Genomic DNA, 13,262 nt, shown 5'->3' with positions numbered 1-13,262 from the left:
AATTAATTCCATAACTTATGTGTTTAAAGTAGTTTTAATCCAAAAACTCTTCAAGTTCCATAACTTGAGGACAAGTTATGGAAGACTTTAAACTAATAAAAGAACTAACTTTTTCTTTATTTTATAACTTATGGATTTAATTATGGTTACATATTTTTTCTTTAATGAAGTGACTCTTGAACTTCCATAACTTGAGGACAAGTTATGGAGTCATAAAAAAATTATTCAATGACACCAGACTCTTCATTTTGTAACCATTGCCAACTTTTATGAGTTTTATGAGTCTTTAATGTGACTCTTCATGTAACTTGAGGACAAGTTACACAAACACATTTTATACTCAACTCTTAGATTAAAATGGATTGAAAACAACTATTTCAATTAACTTTTCTATTAATCTAAGCAACTCATAAGAACAAGATAATTCAAATCAAACTTTTTCATGTAATTAGTCTAAACCTTAAACTAATACAAAACACGAATCTATTGAAAATTATCTTTGAAAATGGATTAGCATGAACATTACCACATCAAAAAACACGTTTATAAGTTCAAAAACAACTTAGGGTAATGTTCCTAGTCCATTTCTAGCCAAAAAACTCGAAAATATGCTGTCTGGGGCTCCTACTCGGCGAGTGGCATCAACCAACTCGGCGAGTTGGATGCATTTTGCCTTGGACTCGGCGAGTCTGCTGGGCAGACAGCAACAAAACTCGATTTTTTAGCTTCTATTGCAGGTATAACAAGAAAACAAGCCTAGGCTCTGATACCACTGTTGGGCTTTGAGCATTCTAACACTCCTAAGTGTACATGCAACCCTAAATACCTTGGATCTATGTTTTCTCTATTATACATGCAAATAAGAACATCCAAGGTATTATCCTAATCTAGCATACAAAAACTATGAATGTAACAAGATAGAATACATACCTCTTGATGTAGCTTGATGTCTTTAAGCTTTAAGAGCTTAGCCCCAATAGTGTGGAAGCCTCAAGAGGAATCACAAATCACCAAGACACCTTGGAATACTTTAGAGAATATGATTACTTGGTTCTCTCTAGTGAAATTGGCTAGCCCTTCTTTAGTGTATCCACACTAGTGCCAATTTCACCAACCAAGGACATCTTTATATAGTATGGAGAATAGGGTTAAACCCATGACCTTTCATTTCATATGATCCATGGGTTAAACACTCCATGGACTATCCATGAAAGCTTAGCCCAACCTAAATGAACTTGGCCCATTCCATATATACAAGAGTCCATATTTAATTAGTTCATTTTGATCACTTAATTAATTCTAAATTAATTCTTGATCAATACTAATTAAATAATATGATTCCATATTAATATATTAGAACTTATAATATATTAATATTAATCATAAACATACTATTCTCAAAAGATTATCCATATAAATTGTGTCGGTGAAGTGCAACCCAAATGGACCATGCCGGGTCGGGTCAAGTACATACCAAATATAGTTATGGACTTAGACATTAATCCAACAAGGCTACCCTTCGGTAGACCTCTCATCAGCCCCTCACTGCTACCTACTCGATCACAAGCATCACATAGCAGCACATTCCTTCGTAGGCTAAGGCATCACAAAATCAGGTCAGTCTAGTCCTAATATGAATACCTAGCCAGCTCTAGCATGCATAATATAACATATCATATCTCATAACACATACGTAAGGGCATTTTGGGGGGTTCACCGTTCGGGCGCTGGCTGACCGTACACACTGCTCCGTTATGGTTGTCTCAAAACTCTTGCTTTTTAGAAAAATCAGTTTTTTTTTAACGTTTGGAATTTTCCTCAAATCCTCAGTTTGAGTTCAGTTACGCCCGCAGGTGCATCCGAATCCCTCAGACCAAGGCTTTGATACCAGCTTGTAACAACGTAAATTTTCGAAACAATTTTTTATTTCTTTAAAACATAATTTTATTTAAGACAACCATAAAATCCAAGGTAACATAATCATAATACAAAACATATCGACCCCAAGATCAATCATATCGAAATCCGCCTGTGTGTGTGTACGAGTCATGCCGGCGCCTTGCCACGGTCCTCACCAGTACCTGAAACACATTACACATAAACACTGTAAGCAAGAAGCTTAGTGAGTTCCCCAAAATACCACTTACAAACATACGCCTTTCCAGGCCATACTCCACACGACATTCCGGTCCATGTGTCTCAGGGGACTTCTGTCCCAACCCGGTAACCCTTTCGGTCCTACCCGTGGTGACCTTCCGGTCCATAACTCCCTGACCTTCCGGTCCACATCATAATGCCTTCCGGCCCATATCATAATGCCTTCTAGTCCATATCATAATGCCTTCTGGCCCATATCATAATGCCTTCCGGCCCATATCAAACATAGCATACATATGACATACATAGCGCATACGAAACAGACCACTCATAGCATGCAACGCAAATATCTCATAGCATAGCAGACCTTCTGGTCACACATAGGTAGCCTTCCAGGTACAGTATAATGAGAAGACTTACCTCGTATTATGTCTAGAATCTCACGTGCTCGATATCTCTGAATCTCGAAACAACAACATTGCCTCGCCTAATCACAACAAATAATCACTCCAATCATTAACAACTTTCAAGGCAATGCTACACCCCTTTCCACTATCCCACAGAAGGGTAAAAGACCAATTTACCCTCCCCTGACTCAAAAGTGCACATGTTGAATAAAACCCTAAAAGTCAATAAAAGTCAACAGCAAGCAGTACACGGGGTGTACCAACTCCTGTACGCGGGGCGTACCCTTGCACTCCAGAAACGGGGGACGCGACCCACTACGCGGCGCATACTGGGATTACGCCCAGCGTACATCCCAGTTTCTTACTTCCTCATTTTAATGTCTTAAACGGTTAAGAAATAACCCCACATTTCAGATCTGGCCATTCTAATACCTCTTAATCCATAAAGTCAAAACCTTTAATCCTTTGCGTGGCTACAAAGGTTCCCCACACCTTCTAACACCTTTCCTTTCTCCACCAAAAGTCTAGATCTCATGCATGGCTCAACATTCACGTCCAAGATTACATTTTTATGAACATACAACTCATATAGTCGTGGAATACGATAGATCTAGGCCAATGGAGACTACTTGCTCATAAAGTCTCCATCTTGGGACCAAAAACCCTAAAAATTGGTCCAAGAAGCACACCACTCAAACTACAAGGCAAGATCTGAACTTTTTACCTCAGGAAGAAGCTCCAACCTTTTTAGTCCTCAGATCTACACTTGTCCACCAACTTCTAGCTTCCACAATGGTCTCCTATTCTCTTTCACCGCCTTGAAATGGCACTTTGAAGCTTAGAACACTCACACCCAAGCTAAAAACGAAGGAAATGCTCTCTTAGGGTTTCTTTATGAAAGATGGTGGCTAAGGGACAAGACCATATCATTCCTTTTATAGCCCTAAAGTCATATTAGGTTTTTGAATCTGGGCCGGTTACGCCTGGCGTAACCTTAGGTACGCCCAGCATACCCGGATGAAACCGCGTACAAAATAAGCGCATGAGTACGTGCAACGTACTCCTTGTACGCCCAACGTACTCACAAGCTTAGTTCTTAACACAAAGGGACCTAATATGACAACTTGGAAAATATGAAGGGTTAAATGGTTGAACCTGAATTCCGGGATGTTACAGTCTTAGATCTACCATTTATGGGTTTTTGTTCATTTTGGTCTGAAGTATGAGATCTAGTGGTCTTGATTTCATTCTAGGAGCTTTGAGTTTCCCCTATTAGTGTTTCTGAGGTCCAAGGTCCATAAAGTTGGCATATTTAGAGATTAAGACCATCTATGTTGGAGTTTGAGCAATTTCCATGCAAGTAGAATGTTATTTCGTCTTTTGGGTCATGCAAAGTCACTAAGGCAGTGTCTTTATCGGTTTAGACGTTAGTTGCGACTTAGATCTATGGTTTGGAATTGTTAGACCATGCATTAAGAGCTTAATGAGGATTTAGCTTGATGGGGTAGTATGCTGGGCGTATAGGTCTGTATGCATAATGTACAAGCTAAATAGCCTGTACGCTTAGCGTACATCTACGTACACCCTGTGTACTTAGCAAGACTGGATATTGTGTTTGTGGGCCTCGGGTTGGGCCATTTCTTGGAATAAGTTGTTGTGGGCCTTCGTGGTCTAAAAGGGAACAAGTTTATGGACTGATGAAATTATTGGGCTTTAGGATAGGGCCCATTGGAAAAAGGCTTGGGCCTAATGTGGAAAATTAGGCCATAAGTAGTCCATAAATGGGCCTTGATGATTATGAGATATTGGACTATCCGAGTAACAAGTGTTTAGACTAGAATAAATGGTTGGGGCTTAAGGTAAGATCATGAGGAGGTTTGGGCCCAATTTGAAAAATTGGGCCATATGTTGGGCCTTGGTTGATTATTTGGCTTTTGGGCCTTCATAGTGTGAGTTGGGCCTTGATTTTGAACCAAGCTAGGTTATGGGTAAAATGGCCCATTTACCCCAAGTGTGGATTTAAGGTTATGCAAGGAAACCCAAACGGTTAATTGGGTTTTGTCTTGATGATTGACAGTTAGGGGATCGGTCAGCCAGCAACTAGAGATTTATTCGCGGGACTACAATAGTGTGAGGTGAGTCTCCTCACCATACCAATGGGTCGTAGGAACCAAGGTGGCCCATGTAATTGGTTGTGATGATTATTTTGCATGTCCTATCGATACATTATGTCTTTATGATAAAACCATGTGGGGGTTCCCATGGCAATTAGTTATATCTAGTATGTCAGTTGTCTTCGTGACTCTGCAAGTAGTGGTGACTTACGAGTGTGCTATGAATATGTTTTGTATTTATGCGAAGAGCATATGGGGGTTCCCATGTTAGTCATTTAAGACCATGTGGGGGTTCCCATGGCTTATTGTGTGATATGTGGTATACTAGTTAGTTATGTGATATATGATATGATAGTAGTCTCTGTGATACTTGATTCCATTTGAAGCATTCATACTATTGGTGCTAAGTTCTTAAAGGCCAAAACTACAAGCTACATCAAAGAGGTAATTTTATAAACTCATTTCTATGATCTTCATGTCATTTGTATGATAGTTGTAAGCTTAATGCTTTGGAAACAATATTGCATGATAATTAGAGAAAATGTAGATCCAAAGCATCTAGGGTTGCATGTACACCATAGGAGTGTTAGAATGCTCAAAATCCTTTAGTGGTATCAAGCCTAGCGTTGTTTTCCATTATAGTTGATGCTACTTGTTTTCAAAGCTTGAAAAAAATCAATTTTTTGCTTTCTAGACAGTAGAATCGTCGAGTCCATTGGGGAACTCGCCGAGTCCCCTCAAAAACTAATCAAATCGCCGAGTCAGTTCATGCACTCGACGAGTTGGTGGTCCAGAATGCAGATTTTCGAGGTTTTTGTCTAGAATTGTACTAGGATCATCACCCAAAGTTGTTTTTGAACTTATAAACCTGTTTGTGATGTGGTAATGATCATGCTTATCCAATTGAATAATATTTGTCAAAGTTTCATGATTTGTATTAGTTTATGACTAGGCTAATTTCTTGAAACTTGTTTGATATGAATTATCTTAACTTATGAGTTTAATTAGATCATAGACATATTGTGTGGTTTTGTTAGTTACAATTTTTGATGTAAATGTTTTTGATGAAATCCATAACTTCTCCACAAGTTATGGAAAGTGAAAAGCCTCATTTTAAATGTCATCATAAAATGGTTTTAAGTCATCCATAACTTGTCCTCAATTTATGGAATGTCAAGAGTCTTTTCATAAAACGTATATGAAACTCATTTGTTATGAAACCCAGAAGTTTTTGAATGATTCAAAACTTTCCCTCAAGTTTTGGAATTTGTAAATGCAAAGTCTCACTTTGAAACATTTAGTTCCAAACCCTAGAATTTAAAAAGTATAAAATTCAACCCTTATACTATTATAATATTATAGGTTTAATATATATATATATATATATATATATATATATATATATATGTGTGTGTGTGTGTGTGTGTGTGTGTGTGTAACGTTTCAAAATTCAAGTCCAAAAATTTCATTTTTAATTAAATTGTTCATAAAACATTCACTAGAAAATATTGAATCAACACATCATCCCATAAAATCAAGTATCATGTTTCAAACCCACAACATAAGCAAATAACATATCAGAGTACAATCCCAGAAAACACCGTGCGGAAAATCAAATGTGTGTGTGATGTCATGCTACGCCGCTGACTCCTTCCCCTTAGACGAAGAGGTACCTGAAACCAAAACTGAAATCGTAAGCACAAAGCTTAGTGAGTTCCCCCATCATACCACATAACATACAATACCATCGGTATCTTTCAACCGGTAACCGTCATCAGTATCTTTCAACCGATAATCGTCATCGGCATCTTTCAACCGCTAACTGAGGACTATTCCACCCCTACCACTGGCATACAATAGCAAGATATAAGCACACAGTCAGACATATCTGGGTAGTGACCTACCCCTTGGTCCTAAGGACCACTATCAGGGAAACTATCCCTATCATGTAACATATCATACAGATATAACTCATAACCAAACGCATACCAGACCAAGATAAATTATCACAAAGAAAATTATCTTCTAAATACTCCTCATTGGTGGGCCGTCATTGTGGCCTTAGACCTACCCCTACTGGAAGGTAACTCACCTCATACAAGTAGCTACATATAATCAGTGCGGGAAACCTCCGTCCGCTGCTACTCCGGAAATCCTCCGGCTAGAAACCCCACAAAGACTCAGTTAGAAACTGATCTTTTTACTTAGGGTAAAATGACCATTTTACCCTCAACCAAGTCAAGTCAAAGTCGAAGTCAACTTCCAATTGACCCGACTCACCGAGTTGGGCCATCAACTCGCCTAGTCCCTCACTCTCTACTCGTCCCCATTCGCGACCCTACTCGTCGAGTTGGGCCGACAACTCGACGTGTTCTTCTCCCATTTGAAAGCCACAAGGAACCTTATCCGACTCGCCGAGTCCAGGAACAACCCGCTGAGTCCCACGAGCATATCCCCTACTCGCTTCCAAATCCTCACCAGAGCATCCATCTTGAGGATTTGGGTTTTCTGGGGCTATCGCTACTCGATAAATTGCTAATTCTGCTAGCAGTAACGAAGAGTTGGACCTTCTACACTTAGACCCCTCTTAACCCAACAATTGTTCATATGACTCGCCGAGTTTGAAGAACAACTCGTCGAGTTCCATGCGATCTTCATAGGACTCGCCGAGTTGTTCATCCAACTCGCCGAGTCTAAGACCATCTTCATAGAACTCGCCTTGTTGCACTTTGGGACTCGCTGAGTCCCTTTGACCCACTTCCCATACAGACCAAATCTGAGACATGCAATGCTTCCAAACCATAGATCTGTGTTCCTAGGGCATGCTTATCACGTAACGTTGCAAACTTTACGTGCATTGCATGGCCCTATGAGCTCCAAAAGGAAATTCCAAGCTCTTTATGAGGTCAAACACTTAATAGGGACCTCAATCACTTCAACCACAGAAACTTTACACTTCTAAGATGTCCATAAGGTCCAGATCTGAAGCCCTTTCCGAACATAGAGCATAAACACATAGAGTTTGAGGTTTTAGGGCTTAAAAACCATAAATTAGGGACAAAAGGGGATTTAATGAACTAGAGATCAAGGTAGGAACATTTCTACCTGAATGGAAGCCTTACACATAGTAGATTTCAGATCTACTTCCCCTCCTTGCACCCTTCAACCTTCTCCTTCTTCTTCTAAGCTCCAAACTTCCTTCACAAAGCCAAAATCACTCACAAGAACAATATGGGGGCTAGGGTTTTGCTCTACATCTCTACTGGAAGTGTTCGTAGCAAGGGAGGCTGAGTTAGAGTGTTTAAATAGGGTGTACACTCCTGGATTAGGGTTTTCGTCCACACAGCAGCTTACTCACCGAGTCCGGGACCCAACTCGGCGATTCCACAAGTTAAACCCCGTGCCCCTTCCCGCTTCTACTCGGAGAGTCGATCCTTTGACTCGCCGAGTCCAAGGCCAAGATGCAAAATGCACAAAGAATTAAATAAAAGAATATGTACCAAGAACCAGGTGCTACAAATCTCCCCCACTTCTTTTAGACATCGTCCTCGAAGTCAACTACTCTATCCTGAAACATCTCGGGGTAATGCTCCATCATCTCATCCACTGGCTCCCAAGTCCACTCCGACCCCTTACGGTACTACCATTCCACCTTCTCGAGTTCCACTTTCTTGTTCCTCAGATCCTTCGACTACCGGTCGAGGATCGCTACAGGCCGCTCGATGTAATTCAGGCTGTCATCAACCTGAATGTCCTCCAAAGGTACCAAATTGAGTCGTCCACCAGGCACTTCCGTAGTTGAGAGACGTGGAAAGTTATGTGGATCTGACTGAGTTTGGCTGGCAGATCCAGCCGGTACGCCACCTTGCCCACCCGGCTACAACCTTGTAGGGTCCAATGTACCTGGGGCCCAACTTGCCCTACTTCCTGAATCGGATGATGCCCTTCCATGGCGACACCTTCAGGAGAACCATATCCCCGACCGGGAATTCCAGGTCTGATCGGCGCTTGTCAGCATAACTTTTCTTCCGACTCTAAGCAGTCTGAAGCCTGCTCAGGACCTGCTGAATTTTTTTGTCGTCTTGAGAACTACTTTAGTGCTCCCCATTACCCTCTGGCCAACCTCGCTCCAGCATATCGGGGTCCTGCACCTCCTCCCATACAACATCTCGAAGGGAGGATGGTGGATACTCGCATGATAGCTATTATTATACGAGAACTCTGACAACGGGAGGTAGGTATCCAAACTACCTCCAAAATCTAAAACACATGCCCACAGCATATCCTCTAAAGTCTGGATGGTCCGCTTGCTCTGGCCATCCGTCTGCGAGTGAAAAACGGTGCTTAAATGCAAACGAGTACCCAGCTCGTCATGAAACTTCTTCCAAAACCTGGAAGTAAACCACAAATCTCTGTTTAAAATCACCAAAACTGGCACTCCATGCCGCGCCACCACCTCCCTGATATTGATATCGGCCAATTTCTCGTCTGATGTGCTCTCCTGAATCGGGATAAAATGGGCGCTCTTGGTCAATCGATCGACAATGAACCAGATCGAGTTCACTCCCCGCACAGTCCTAGGAAGCTTGGTGATAAAATCCATCGTGATGTCTTCCTATTTCCACAGCGGAATATCCAACAACTGCATCTTGCCGTGTGGTCGCTAATGCTCGGCCTTGACCTTCCTGCAGGTCAAGCACCGCTCCACATACCATGCCACATCCCGCTTCATGCAGGGCCATTAATAGCCCAGACGAAGATCCATATACATCTTCGTCGCCCCGGAATGAATGGAGAATCGGGATTTGTGCGCCTCCTCCATCAGGATCTGGCGTATGCCTCCATGATAAGGGACCCACACCCTACGGTGAAGAGTCAATAACCCTTGGCTATCATAGTCAAAAGAGGAAACCTGTCCCACAATCCGCTCACTCTTCCAATGTTCCTCCTTTATAGCCTCCTGCTGAGCCTCCCGGATCCGCTCTAGAAGTGGAGTCACCACTGTCATCCTCAGACAGATATCCCTGATCAGCGCTGCCTTGCGGCTAAGCGCATTGGCCACGACATTGGCCTTCCCCGGATGGTAAAGGTGTTGGATTAGGTGTCTAAGCCCATAACTATTATTGCTATGTATTCGACCCGAGAATAGCATGGTCCATTTGGGTTTCATATCATCAGGACAATTTGTTAGGATGGACTTTTGAGAGAAGGTTATTTATGGTTTTTTAATATATTATAAGTAATAATATATTAATATGAAATGATATTTTTTAATTAGTATTGATCAAGAATTAATTTGGAATTAATTTAGTGGTCGAAAAAGACTAATTAAATCTATGGGGACTAATTATGATAATTAGTTATATTTATATGTGTTGGGTTTATGATCCTTGTTGGACCAAGTTTATGTATGGATACATAAAGAGTTGGGGCACATGAACCATGGATCATAAAACCCATGGGTATGGATTTGGGTTATATCCATGAACCTAGAAATCCCACATATAAATAGATACTTCAATGCCCAAAATCGCCACTTGTATCTTTTTAGAGTTCATGGTGTCTTTTTTGTGCATGAAATTCTCTCTCAAGTTCATACTTGGTCCATGGTATGTTGTGATTCCATTTGAGGCTTCCACACTATTGGGGCTAAGATCTTTAAGGCCAAATACACCAAGAATTCAAGCTCCATCAAAAGGTATGTCATGCTAACTAGTATATTATATTTTTATGTTAAATGCATGCTAGTTGTAAGATTAATACCTTGGAAACCATTTGCATGTATAATTAGTGAAAAAATAGATCCAAGGTATTTAGGGTTGTATGTGCACCATAGGATGTTGTTGTATACCAAAACCCAATAGTGGTATCAGAGCCATGTGTTGTTTTCAATTATACTTGATGCAAGTTGCTGGAAAAAAACTGAAAAAAATCAAATTTTTGCTGTTGAGACAACAGAGTCGACGAGTCCAGTGATGGACTCGACGATTCCATGAACAAATTCATCCAACTCGTCAAGTTGGTTCATGCACTCGACGAGTTGGACCCCATGACAGCTTATCTTCGAGTTTTTTTTGGCCTGTTTTGGATTAGAATCATTAGCGCAAAGTGTTTTTGTTCATAAAATTTGTTTTTTGATACTATGGTAATGTTTATTCTCATCCAAATAAAGGATAATAATCAAAGTTTCAAGTTTTATACATGTTTATATGATGCTTTGAAAAAGTTGATTATGAATGTTCATGTTTATGAGTTTGTTTAGATTAATAGGAAAAATTATGAGATAATTGTTTTCAATCCAAATTAATCTAGAAGTTGTTCATAATATGTGTTTTTGTAACTTGTCCTCAAGTTACATGAAAAGTCACATTTATGAATTTTAAAACTCATAAAATTTCCATAAGTTATGAAAAAATGAAGAGCCACATATTTTAATGCTTTTAAAGTCTTCCATAACTTGTCTACAAGTTATGGAACTTGAAGGGTTTTTACCATTAAACCGCTTTAAAATTCATAAGTTATGGAAACCATAAGTTTTGAATTGTTCAAAACTTGTCCTCATGTTTTGGAATTTGTAAATTCAAACCCCATATACACTTTAATTCCAAACCCAAGAATTTTAAAAGTTAAAGTTCAAACTTTATGGACTTCGTTAAGGTAATTAAAGTGTCTATTTAAAACAGTTAATAATTCCATAAAGACATGGCTTATGTTCAATTAAATTAAGAGTATAGTTTAATTAATAGATTAAACCACCAAGTATTTTAAATGTTTAAGATACTCCCTTATACTATTATAATATTAATAGTTAATACTTATTTATATGCATAAGAACAATATCAGTCTTACCGTTAGTAGGCCTCATTCACGAAACCGGTCTATAAGGGGGTATAAGGTTACTGCCTATAAAATGGCGGTTTAGTGGGTGCCCACTCTTACCCACCGCTTCCTTGTCCGGTAGAGGGTCGTTAGCCGAATCGGTAGGAAAACGACTATAATTCTCCCTTCATTAAAAGTATTAATGATAAATACTAAGTAACTAAACCTTTTATAAATACCCAATCTTAGTTACATAGGAAAAAGTGAATAAGGTGCTAATCCATGAAATTACACTTTGCACTTTGTTTAAGTCGGTTAGTGGAGCGTGTGTGGTTAACCGACACACATACTCGTATTTAAGAAGGTACGAAAAGGGTAACTTAGTGTTTATCATAGTATCGATGGAGCGTGTGTGGTTAATCGACACATCGATTGAGGGGTAAACACTTAAGGGTACCAAGTAATTTGCATGTTTACTTCACACCTTGTTTTGTGATCCTCGACATCCCAGTCACAAAACCTGAAGGGCACACTCGAGAGTGAAAAATGCCATTGAACAGTTTAATGAATCTTAAAGATCTAGGAGTTTCAAGAACCAATTAAAACCTAATAATATATATTTCGTTTTCATGGTGGAAATTGGTGAATCGTCATTCGCCTACCTTCAAATATTTTATAGCTTGGATTACGACATCCCTCTTCCAAGTTATAAAAGTATTGTGTTGGGTCCTAGCCTTAATATTTCATATTGGGTGTTATATTAAGGAATTTAAATCAACTATCTTCAATATCTCCCAAAAGATGTCTGGTTTAGACATTTATGATCTTCCCAAATCTCTTGAAACAAGCTTTCCCAAATGAAGATGATGTCCCATGGAAATCATACTTCTTTCACCTCCTCCAATTATTCTCCCTAACCCACAAGTTCCTGAAAAGTTTAAGGTCACTCAAGCCTTATTGGCAAGCAAAGGTCTATGTGTGATCACATCTTGGAGATGTAGTCACATATTGACAAGCCGGGAGAGTTGGGTGTCAAAGCCTTGAGAAAGTTGGTGGCTCAACTACTTTCTAAGTCACATAGTGAGTTCTTTTGGAACACCTATGAAACAGACTATGACAAGACCTTTAATGATCTTATCTATTTGCTAAGATCAACTTCCTAAAAACTTTATGGACATTGACAATGATGACACTGGAAATCCAAAAAAAGCATTCTCTTCCCAACGGAAAGGGATCAGCCATAGTCAACTCGGGTTGACCAAATGGTAAAGAGAAAATCTAAGTCTGAGATAGTCCCATTACCAAAGGGTCCATATGTTTATATTGCCAAAGAAAGTGCCATTGGTTGCAAAGCTGCCAAATTTACCTAAGGATGGTAAAGTCAATAAGTTTGACTCTACTTCAAGTAAAGTCCATTATCTAACTCTACTAAATTTCTATTATGAGATTCTTGATACATGATGTGACTGGGTCACATGTTGATGTTTTATGAATCAAAGAAAAGTGAAGAAACTTAAAGAAATAATATGCTGAATCTTATTGCGTAGATGGATTTCTATCGCATAGTTTGAAGATCAGATTCTTGTGCTACTTCTTAGGAGTTATGATATTTTGCTTAGGAATAGATAACAAAAAGTTTTCATATGGATTGTAAGGATAAGTTTTTCTGCAAAGTTTTAAAATAAACGGTAAATCTTTTGATTTTATTTATTTTAAAATATCCTTACAATGACATTTGTTAAAATCTGTGTTGGTTATAAGATTCCATTAAGAGCAACAGTGGAAATATGAATTTGATTATTTCATTTGTGGTAGTGTCTAAATT

Source organism: Lactuca sativa, chromosome 4 (assembly GCF_002870075.4).
Source record: "Lactuca sativa cultivar Salinas chromosome 4, Lsat_Salinas_v11, whole genome shotgun sequence".
Taxonomy (NCBI): Eukaryota; Viridiplantae; Streptophyta; class Magnoliopsida; order Asterales; family Asteraceae; genus Lactuca; species Lactuca sativa.
This window is presented reverse-complemented; position numbering follows the sequence as displayed.